Source organism: Balaenoptera ricei, chromosome 11, assembly GCF_028023285.1.
Source record: "Balaenoptera ricei isolate mBalRic1 chromosome 11, mBalRic1.hap2, whole genome shotgun sequence".
Classification (NCBI taxonomy): domain Eukaryota; kingdom Metazoa; phylum Chordata; class Mammalia; order Artiodactyla; family Balaenopteridae; genus Balaenoptera; species Balaenoptera ricei.
The window spans coordinates 38667451-38679911 of NC_082649.1; positions in this window are offsets into that span (position 1 = coordinate 38667451).

Here is a 12461-nt window from a genome sequence, read left to right on the forward strand (position 1 = left end):
CCCCCACCCGACACACACTCCACCTCTGGTAACCACAAATCTGATCTCTTTTTCTATGGCTTTGTTTGTTTGTTTTTGAAGTATAATTGACCTACAACACTATGTTAGCTCCTAATACACAACATAGTGATTTGATATTTCTATACCTTTCAAAATGATCAAGATAAGTATAGTTACCTTCCCATCACCATACAAAGATATTATGTAATTATTGACTATATTCCCCACACTGTACATTTCATACCCATGACTCATTTATTTTGTAACTTAAAGTTTGTACCTCTTAATCTCACTCACCTATTTCTCTCCTCCTCCCATCCCCTTCCCCTCTGGCAACCACCTGTTTGTTCTCTGTATCTATGACTCTGTTTCTGCTTAGTTATATTTGTTCATTTGTTTTGTTTTTTAGATTCCACATATAAGTGAAATCATACAGTGTTTGTCTTTTTCTGTCTGACTTAATTCACTTAGCATAATACCCTCTAGGTCCATCCATGCTGTCACAAATGGCAAGATTTCATTCTTTTTTATGGCTGAGTAATATTCTGGGGTGTGTGTGTGTGTGTGAGTGTGTGTGTGTGTGTGTGTGTATCACATCTTCTTTATCCATTCATCTATTGATGGGCACTTAGGCTGCATCCATATCTTGGCTACTGTAAACAATATCTTTTTCCATCCCTTTCGGTCTGTGTGTCTTTAGATCTGAAGTGAGTCTGTTATAGGCAGCATATATATGGGTCTTGTTTTGTTTCCATTCACCCACTCTATGTCTTTTGATTGGAACATTTAGTCCATTTACATAAAGTAATTATTGATAGGCACCTACTTATTGCCATTTTAAAAATTGCGTTTGGGTTGTTTTTGTAGTTCTTTTTTGTTCCTTTCTTCTTCTTTTGCTCTCTTCCCTTGTGATTTGATGACTATCTTTAGTGTTATGTTTGGATTCCTTTCTCTTTTTTTGTGTGTGTATCTATTATAGATTTTTGGTTTGTGGTTACCATGAAGTTTATATATAACTATACAACACACACACACACACACATACACACACACACACACACACACACAAAACCCTGCATAATCCGTGGCCTGCCATGTATCTTCTAACTTCCTCTTATAGATTGAATTGTATTCCCCCAAATTCCTGTGTTGAAGCCCTAACCTACAATACTTCAGAATATGACTATGTTTGGAGATAGGGTCTCTAAAGAGGTAATTAAATTAAAACAAGGCCATTACAGTGGGCCCTAATTCAATCAGACTGGTGTCTTATAAAAAGTGGAGATAGGAACTCAGAGGGATTCCAGGGATATGTATGCACACAAAGTAAAAACCATTTAAGGAAACAGAAGGTAGCTGTCTGCAAGCCAAGGAGAGAGGCCTCAGAAAAAATAAACCCTGCTGGCACCTGCATCTTGGACTTCCAAACTCCAGAACCGTGATAAAGTAAATATCTGTTGTTTAAGCCACCCAGTCTGTGGTACTCTGTTCTGGCAGCCCTAGCAAACTAGTACCCGTTCTTCCTTTTGAGGATTCTCTGTGTTATGGTTCAGTACTTTGATAAATTAACCTGTGATGATGTTTTAATAGAGGTGATGGAGTCCCTCAAATTTCCCTCAGTAACATATCTAAGCTTGAAACATGAATCTTCAATGCCTAACCCCTAAAAGAGATTGGCAGTGAGTTAATACAGGTATCAGCTCAGCACCCCTCTTGCCATCCTCCTGCTAATAATTGATTTTGCCTATGGAAGCAGCTCCTCTCCTACTCCATCACAGTCTCCTGGTCCTGGCAGTTGAGGAGGGCCCTGTAACCTAGGCAGGGCCACTGAGAGAAGCTCATTCCCCTGACCACAGTGATTGGTCCAGAGATGGCACATTACCCAGGACAGGCCAATCAGAGATCTTCCCTGGGATTTTTCTAATTGGAGCTGGCAAGGAAGTTATCCCCAAGCTGGTGGTGGCCATGTCCTCTGCCATGAGGGGACGCCAGGGAAGAAGGAAGGTGATGTGGGGTCCCAACAGGGGTTGGTCTCTCACGTCCAATTGGTGGGATTTCTGAGCTGTACGAATCCCTGTGGATCTCCCTTCAATTCTCTGACAAACTCAATAGCTTTTTAATAAATCTCTCATTTAAAATGGTTTGAGCTGGGGTTCTGTCTTAGGCAAATAAGAAGAATCTGACTATATTTTGAGGAGAAGGTATAATTTTCAGTCAAACAATTGCTTGGAACCTTTCAAGTTCACTCCCAAGCCTGATACTTTTCTTTTTCTTAGGAGGTAAGTTCCCCATCATTAGAGGTTTTCAAGCAGAAAAGTGATGTCCTTTGGGATGACACAGAGGGAATTATTGCATTGGAGCTCAAGAGATTTAACTGGGTGGCAAGAATATTCTCAGTAATAATCACTGATCCCATTGTGTACAGTGTCCTCCTGCTAGGGATTAGAGGCCTAGTATTTGAATATGGTCCTAGTATTCTCTCAAACCCATGGACCAAGAGTTTATGATCATCAGTGTAATACACCATATTAGTAAAATGAAAAACAAAACCCACATGATCATCTCAATAGACAAAAGAAGCAGTTGACAAAGTCCAAATGTTTTTATGATAAAAATACTCAAGGAACTAATACTATAAGAAAACACCTTCAACCTGATAAAGGCCATTTATGAAAACCCCACTGCTACCATCATAGATGCTTTCCCCCAATATCAGGAGGTTCTAGCCAGGGGAATTAGGCAAGAAAATAAAAGGCATCCAGATTGAAAAGGAAGAAGTAAAACTACATCTGTTCACAGATGACATGATATTGTATATAAAAATCTTAAGGGAAAAAAATTTATTAGAACTATTAAATGAGTTCAGCAAGGTTGCAGGATACAAGATCAATCTACAAAAGTTAACTGTATTTTTATAAACTAACAATGAACATCTGAAAATGAAATTTAAAAACAATTCTATTTACAGTAGTATCAAGAAGAATAAAATATTTAGGAATAAACTTAAACAAAGTGCTAGAGATATACTCTGAAAACTACAAAGCATTGTTGAAAGAAATTAAGGAAGACCAAAATAAATGGGCAGGAACTTCCCTGGTGTCCAATAGTTAAGACTCTGCACTCCAAATGCAAGGGGCCAGGGTTGTATCCCTGGTCGGGGAACTAGATCCTTCATGCATGCCGCAACTAAGAAGTCTGCATACTGCAACTAAGAAGTCCACATGCCACAACTAAAAAAGATCCTACATGCCGCAACTAAGATCTCTTGCAGCCAAAATAAATAAATAAATAAAATGAAGTTTTAAAAATGGGCAAACATCCCATGTTCATGGATGGGAAGATTTAATATTGTTAAGATGGCAGAACTCCTCAAATTGACCTATAGATCCAGTACAATCCCTATCAAAATTCCAACCTTTTTTTTTAGAGAATTGGAGACGCTGATACTAAGAGTCATATGGAATTGCAAGTGACCCCCCCCCGATAGCCAAAACTATCTTGAAAAGAAAAACAAAGTTGGAGGACCCACATTTCCTGATTTCAAAACCTACTGCAAAGCTACAGTAATCAAAACAGTGTGGTACTGGCATACTGATAGACATGTAGATCAATGAAATAGAATTGAGAGTCCTGAAAAAAAAAATAAAAGAATTGAGAGTCCTGAAATAAACCCATACATCTATGGCAACTGATTTTCAATAAGGGTGCCAAAAGTATTCAGTGGGGAAAGAACAGTCTCTTCAACAAATGGTGTTGAGAGAACTGGATATCCACATGCAAAAGAATGAAGCTGTACCCTTACTTCACACCATATACAAAAATTAACTCAGAATGTATCAAAGACATAAATATAAGAGCTAAAACCATAATACTCAGAAGAAAATTACGAGTAAATCTTCATTACCTTGGATTAAGTAAGAGTTTCTTAAATATGACAGTAAAAGCACAAGCAACAAAAGAAAAAAACTGACAAATTAGACTTCACTAAAATTTAAAACTTTTGTGCTTAAAGGATACCACCAAGAAACTAAAAAGACAACACAAAAATTGGAGAAAACATGAATCTGACAAGGGACTTGTATCCAGGATAAAGGAAGAATTCTTACAACCTAATAAAAAAAAGACAAATAGCCCAATTAAAAATTGGGTAAAAGACTTAAATAGATGTTTCTCCAAAAAAGATATAAAAATGGCCAGTAAGCACATGAAAAGATGCTCAACATCATTAATCATAAGGAAAATGTAATCAAACCACAATGAGATACTACTTCACATATACTAGGATGGCTGTAATAAAAAAGACGGACAATAACAAGTGTTGGAGAGGATGTGGAGAAGTTGGAACCCTCATATAAGGCAGATATGCAGCTGCTATGAAAAAACAGTTTAGCATTTTCTCAAAAAGCTAAGGTAGATTTACCATATGGTCCAGGAATCTCATTCCTAAGCATATAACCAAGAGAATTGAAAATTTATGAATATATATATATATATATATATATATATATATATATATACACACACACACAAATGTTCATAGCAGCATTATTCATAAAGCCCCTCCCCCCAAAAAAAACCCCAACCCAAAGAAACAAACAACTGAAGAATGGATAAACAAACATGGCATATCCACGCAATGGAATATTATTTGGCTATAAAAGGAATAAAGTTCTGATACATGCTATAACATGGATGACCTTGAAAACATTATGCTAAGTGAAAGAAGGCAAATACAAAAGGCTACCTATTGTATGATTCCATTTATGTGAAATGTCCAGAAGAGGCAAATTCATAGAAATAGACAGTAGATTGGTGCCTGCCAGGGGCAGGAGGGAGGAGGAAACGGCAAGTGACAGCTAATGGGTATGGGATTTCTTTTCAGAGTGATGAAAACGTTCTGGAATTAGACAGTGGCAATTGACACACAACTGTATGAATATACTAAAAACCGCTGAATTGTACACTTTAAAATGGTGAACTTTATGGCATCTGAATTAGAGCTCAATAAAGGTGTTACTAAAGAGAAAAAGAGTTTATGAGCAAATAGAGCCTCTGTGTAGAGTGTCAGTTTCCTCTAAGAGAGCAGCAGGTCAGGGGCACTTTCCTAGGGATACAGGAGTGGGACACAGCATAAAAATTAAAACCCAGACTTTGAATCCTGATTGTTGTGAGTTTGAATCCTGCTTCCACCTCTTCTGAACTGTGAAATGTTAGGAAATTGACTGTGAGCCTCTCATCTGTAAAATGAAAATAATCTCTACTTTGTAGGGTTCTTATAAGGATTAACTGCATGGTAGCTTAGAGTATTCAATAAATGATAGTTATTTTTATTATTATTTTCTCTTGGACACAGAGGAAGGAGGTCTCTGGAAGGAAACTCTGGCCTTGGATGAAAAATGGGAAGAAGAGGCCCAGTTTCAATAAGTAGACAAACAGACTTCAGGTTAGCTTGGGCTAAAGGCATATGAAGGGCCCTCTCCAGGCATGGGGAGTGGTCAGTGTGGGTCCAGGGAGGATGATTGAAGAGAGAAAGAGTACAGATACTCAGCCTCCCACTACTGCTGCCAGATCCATGGGTTAGAACTAGGAGACAAATTGGATACGTTATTATTATCACATTCTGCTGCCACAACTTTTCTCCCTTATTATTGGGAAGTGGCTGGGAGCTGCTCTGCATTCTCAAATTAGATGTGAGCACCAAAATCAGCCCAGGTTCCCCTTGGCTGAGCTGGTCATTCTGCATTCAAATAAACAGCAGCAGCTGATGATTAGGACCAGCATTTCAGAGGGGCTGAATGTTTTCTTCTCATCAATATTTGAGTCTTGTGGAATAACAGATGGTTTTTATTTCATTCTTTGCACGCTTTATGTACTTTTCAAATTTCCTACAGGGATGAGGTATCTGATTAAAGTGTTATTAGGAAAATCATAATAAGTGTGATTCATGCCCACATGGCCATTTGTCTAGACTTTTCTTTCTTGTATCTCGCATGGCTCCTTCAAGATAAGTATTTGTGAGCTGTATCAGTCAGGGTTCAGTTGGAGGAAAACAGAAACTATGTCAGCTAATTTTAGCAGAAAATGAATCAGAGGTTTACAAAGTCATTGGAAGGGCTGGAGAAGTGGGTTCCGGGTAGGACCTCCAGCAATGTTCCAGAACACCACCACCAGACAGCAACATGCTGGAATCCTGCTGCTAAAAAGTACACAGCTTCTCTTAATCTTGCTTGTTCCAGCAGCAGCTAAAGCCACAGAAAGATCTGGGAAATGTACTTTTCAGTTTTCCAGCCTATGAGGTAGAGGAAGAGACCCTTGGAGGAGGTTGGGATGAATGTGAATGGGGTCAATCCATCAGGACAATCAAGATTTTAGTATTTCATAAAATTTAAATAAATTTAACATTTAATATATTAAAGTACATTTAACTTTGCTCAATACTTACTTGAGGTAAACAACTGATGGTCCTTTGTGTATCTGTGTAAAATTTGTATCTGCAGTGTGAAATGACTTTTTCCCATCTGTGGAGTCTATAAATTTACCCCTGAAGCCCTATCTGTGACACAAGCCCTTGAAATGTGGAGAAGTGGTTTTCCTTTGAGAAGTGCTCATATCTGACTCTTGAGTGCTTTGCATTTGGCTGACACTGAAGTGAATAATTGCTTTCTCTACAGGAAGTGAGAAACTCCTGTGCGTTATGGGAAGCAAGAGCTTCCTTATATTCTCTTGAGAATAATGAGCACTTCCTGGAGGAAACAATATAACTTGATAAGTTGAATATTTCTTTTCAATTAAAGAACCAGCTGCTCAAGAATAAACTCCGAGTCCAAGAAGCATCTGAGAAGATGCTTAGCTTCACTAATAATCAAATAATTCAAACAACAGTGAGTGACTCACGGATTGACAGCAATGAACAGGCTCAGTGGTGGTGTAAGTGGGAAGAAGCAGCCACACTCACAAACCACAGCTGGAGGTGTGAAGAGGTGCAAAGTTTTGGAAGGGAATTCGGTAGAGTCTACCAAAGATTTAAACGTGTCTCCCTTTTAACTCAGCCATTCTATTTCTAAGAATATACCTTTCAGAAATGTTCTCACATAATACAAAAATATATTTAAAGAGAGATTCTCCGAAGCACTGGGTTACAATCACAAAAGCTTGGGAAAGATCCAAATGGCTAGCGATGGGGTTTGGATAAATAAATACAATGAAATACTATGCAGCTAATGTAAAGAAAAGCAGATCTGTAAGTAGTGACGTGGAATGGACATGTGGAACCCAGGTGCAGGGCTGGGGGTCTCTTGGTCATTTGCCAAATGTTGATGCTATCCTTGTCTACGAATGTTTGGAATTGGTAAAACCGTGATTCAGAGAACAGGGCACAGCGAGGCTTAGGTTTTGTTATATAAGATAATTTATATAAGCTGTATCAAGGAATTAAACTAAAAGCATGGGATATTCTCTAGTCTTCATGTCTTCCATTAAGTCATGAGAATTTTACTTACCTCTCAGTGCCTCAAGTGAAAAAGGAAAAGTTGAACTTGGATGTCCTAATTGTCAACCACCTTGGGTTTAAAAGAGGGAGGGGTGTTACCTTGGAGAGGGAGGTAGTGACCTAGCTGTGGACAAGCTGATTCGGGCCCACCCCCTTGTCCCCTCCCCTCCCCACTGCTTGCCTAAGTTGAGTTGGGAGTGGGGGCTGGGAGTTCCACTCCAACTTTTGAAAATTTCAAGGAGAAAAGTTATCTGCAGAAGGCTGAGGAACCAGTGTGTGTAAAATGCTATTTTCTTCATGTCACCTTGCGTGGGAAATACAGGGACATTGCTGAACACCCCTCCTGAGTATTGACTGTTTCTTGGAGTTCTGAACCCTTTCACACACTGAGTTAAAAAAAGAAACTAGGGCTTCCCTGGTGGCGCAGTGGTTAGGAGTCTGCCTGCCGATGCGGGGGGCGCGGGTTCGAGCCCTGGTCTGGGAGGATCCCACATGCTGCGGAGCGGCTGGGCCCGTGAGCCACAACTGCTGAGCCTGAGCGTCTGGAGCCTCTGCTCCGCAACGGGAGGGGCCGCGATGGTGACAGGCCCGCGCACCGCGATGAAGAGTGGCCCCCACTCGCCGCAGCTGGAGAGGGCCCTCGCACGGAGGCGAAGACCCAACACAGCCAGAAATAAACATAATAAATAAATAATAAATAAAAATTAAAAAAAAAAAAAAAAAAAAAAAAGAAACTATCTGGGGCTTGGAAGGGAGAAGGGGGTCTTCCCTGCTCTTTGGCCAAAAACTCCCTTAAGACAATGTTTATTGTGGAACCACCACCACAAGAACATCTAGGGGGAAAAAAAAGCAAGCTGTGGAACAGTATATATTGAATGCGCCCATCTGTGAAGAAGATGATGATAATAATAAATGAGACGATGCTATTTTCTATTAAAAGTATCCCAGAGGAGCATATTCAAAACAGCGACTCTCTCCCACATGTCAGGGTGTTTTGGGGTCCCTGGTGTTTTAAGTCTCATACACAGATATGCATTATTATAGCAGTGCAACAGCTCTGCTCTCAGCAAAGTTAGCCCAACAGGCTTGCCTGCCTGTCAATAAGGCTCTTGCTTAGATAAGATAAGACTTTCAAAGTCTGTCCTGGATAGCTCATTTTCTGGTTCCCTGGTGGAAGCAGAGTGATTTTACTTATCAATTGAGACCACAGTCACCTGCTAATGCGAAGGTCCACGTATTCCTTGAAACACAGTTCCTTCTGGGTTGGATCCTAGTGCCTGAAATCCCACCATCTGATAAGGTTCCCCAGGGAATTTCAGAAGTGTCAGAAGAGACTGGCCCTCAAGTCTCACCTTGTGGGCAACCTCTGCAGGTGGAAACCTGGTCCTACCCCATACTTAAGTGGAAGGTCAGCGCTAACTAAGAATGAAAGTCACTAAGGGCCGAAAAAAGCTGTGAGTAACGCTCTAGGGATCAAATTTGGCTTTAGTTTCCTCAATACTCGTTTCACATTTTTTATTTCAAGATGAATTATTTTCTCTTTTATTTCATTTTATTTGCTTATTTTTTAGAGCCCATAAAGGGAACACTTTGAAAGTAACAGGATGGCACTGTCATCTGTCTGTCACACACCCCTTCTGCTGGACAGACAATTCAAGTGAGTGCCCCTAAGTGCTTCCTCCAGCAGGAAGAGGACTGTCCCAGTGGGTTCCTGACTCAAAGGAGATGGGCAGCTGAATCGTGAACCTGGATCAGACTTAGCTGGGTAGGGGTGCTGGCACCTGGAGACCCTGGAGACTGCTGAATGGCCGTCTGTGAAAGAGTGTATATTAGTTCCCTGTAGCTACCGTAACAAGTTGCCACAAATTTGGGGGCTTAAAATAACAAATTTATTATCTCACAGGAGCCCAGAGGTCCAAAATCAAGGTTTCAACAGGGTTGGTTCCCTCTGGAGGCTCTGAGAGAAAATCCATTCCATGCCTTTCTCCTAGATTCTAATGGTAATCCTTGGCATCCGTTGGTTTGTAGATGCTTCACGCCAATCTCTGCCTCCATCTTTACGTGGCCATCTTCCCTCTGTGTATCTAAAATAGCCTTCTGCTTTTCTCTTGTAAGAACACCTGTCATTGGATTTAGGGCCCACTCTAAATCCAGGATCTCTCATCTTGAGGTCCTTAACTTAATTACATCCACAAACACTTTTTCCCATAAGGTCACATTCACAGATTCCAGGGGTTAGGACTTGGACATATCCTTTTGGGGGTCATTGCTCAACCCACTAAAGAGAGGGATCCACTGGGACTGAGGACAGTTGCTGCTCTCATTTCCCTTCGAGCTACCGCAATTATTCCTGGCATGTTGCAAATCTCTCTTTGCCTAATAATTTGCATAACCTCCTATCTGTAAAAGAGGTCCCAGCTCCTGGGGACTAAACTGCATCATTTCAGTCTAGACCTGGCAGGAAGATGGGTGTAATGAAGCCCATTTGCAAAGGAAACTGGGATGCTGAATGGAAGGAGAAATAGACAGGCATCTGGGGTCAGGCAGCCAGCTCCTGAGGAACAGGGCCTTCTTGAAACTCCTCTCTTCCCCTCTGCTTTTTGTCACTCCCAGGCCTTGTCCTCCCCACGAACCCTCCCAAATGGGAAGATTTGATTTGGGTTTGTTCAGTAGCCAGAAAGCCAGAGCCACTGCTTGGCATTCTCTTTGGGAGGGAGGTCGTGACAGACAGGGCCCAGCTCACAGCCAGAGTTTCTCCAGGGTGACATGTTTGAGACCCCATGTGGACAGGAAGGAAGCTTCCTGTGAGACATAGCAAACTGGAAGCTGTCACTGGGGGAGATACTCCAGGAATCCTCCCTTCAAACCCGCTTTGCTAAAGGGGCAAGCCATTTCTATAATTTGCCCGGTGGGGACCAGCCAGGGAAATACTATACTGTTAACTAATTTTCAGTAACAGGGGACTTCCTTGGTGGTGCAGTGGTTAGGAATCCGCCTGCCAATGCAGGGGACACTCGTTCGATCCCTGGTCCTGGAAGATCCCACGTGTCGCGGAGCACCTAAGCCTGTGCACCACAACTACTGAGCCTGTGCTCTAGAACCTGTGAGCCACAACTACTGAGCCCGCGTGCCACAACTACTGAAGCCTGCACACCTAGAGCCTGTGCTCCGCAACAAGAGAAGCCACAGCAATGAGAAACCCACACACTGCAACAAAGAGTAGCCCCCGCTCGCTGCAACTAGAGAAAGCCCGTGCACAGTGACGAAGACCCAGCGCAGCCAAAAATAAATTAAAAAAATGTCAATAACAGGATACGTAAATAATACACATTTACTATAGAAAAGTGGCAAAGAATAAAAAAAAATAAAACCATCTATAATTCCAAAGGAAAGTTATCTAAAATATTTAGGTGGTTGTATTTCCATTTTAAAAAAACACACGTGTAGGGAATTCCCTGATGGTCCAGCGGTTAGGACTCGGCGCTTTCACTGCCATGGCCCTGGGTTCAATCCCTGGTCAGGGAATTAAGATCCCACAAGTCAAAAAAAAAAAAGAAATTAAGAGGCCCCCTGTCATGGGGCTTAAAAAACAAACAAACAAACAAAAACTAAAAAACACATGTGTATGTTTTAACATCATTTGGATTACTCTGCATATGCAGTTTTATATCCCGATTTTTCTACTTAATGTTGTGTCATAACATATATAAATGAAAGTAAACTGTGTTTATGAGGTGGAGTTAAACACTGACAATGCAGTTAAATGTTTATTATGTGCTTATTGATTACTTTTAAATTTGTATTTATTTTTGCATCCTTTATAAAATAAGGAGAGTATTGCCTGTATTATTCATTGCAAATAATTTTTTCTAGTTTTGTTATTTGTCTTTTAACCTTTTATGGTGTTTTTGATGGGCAAAAGTTTATAACTTTGACTTGTAAAGTCTACCATTCTTTTCTTATGTGATTCCTCTCATTATTGTTGGTTTTTGTTTTTATTTCAACATTCCTTTATTGAACCATGTATACTAGTGAAATATAAAGAAACCATAAGAGTTCACAGGAAGATTACCAAGACTGATGTCATTAATTCAATATGAGGCTTCATATACTGAAAACAATTCATCTTCATTATAGAGCATAGAACCTTAAATTTTTGAAAAGCTAAATAAAGCAGTCTGCCTAACTTCAAATCTGTTCCATGAACACGTCTTGCATAATCATCTGACATACTTTTAGGTGCTATACTAACAGCAAATAATTTAACAATAACTTTAACAAAACAATTTTGTTTAACTCAAAAAAAAAGTATAAAATTCTGGTCAGTCGTATTTTTTTTTAGTGATGTGGTAAAGGCTATAAATTATTGAGTTCCCTGCCCCCTGAGGATCTGGAGTATCCCTGTATACAATCAAATAATGTAAGTATAAAATGTTATTGTTAAACTATTAATTGCATAAGGAAAAAACATAGACTTCACTATAGCAAAGATGACTACTAGCTTTGGTTACTATTAGATTCAACCATCATTCATTCACCAAATTTTCTGAGTACCCACTACAAGCCCGGCACTCTTCTAGGCACTGGGGATACAATGAACAAAAACAATAATAGTTTTTAATCATCATGGGACTTGCATTCTGCTGTGGGAAACAGACAAAAACAAACACACAAAAAATAAGAATTATAAGTGTGGTAAATGCTATTAAGGAGACAAACAAGGCTTTGCTACAGATTAGTCTTTGAAAGCTGAATTGTGGAATCCTAAAACCTAAAAATAAAAAATTCATGAAGAGTTACATCAAGATGACATAGATTCTGGGACTTCCCTGGTGATGCAGTGGTTAAGAATCCACCTGCCAATGCAGGGGACACGGGTTCGAGCCCTGGTCTGGGAAGATTCCACATACCGCGGAGCAACAAAGACCATGTGCCACAACTACTGAGCCTGCGTGCCACAATTACTGAAGCC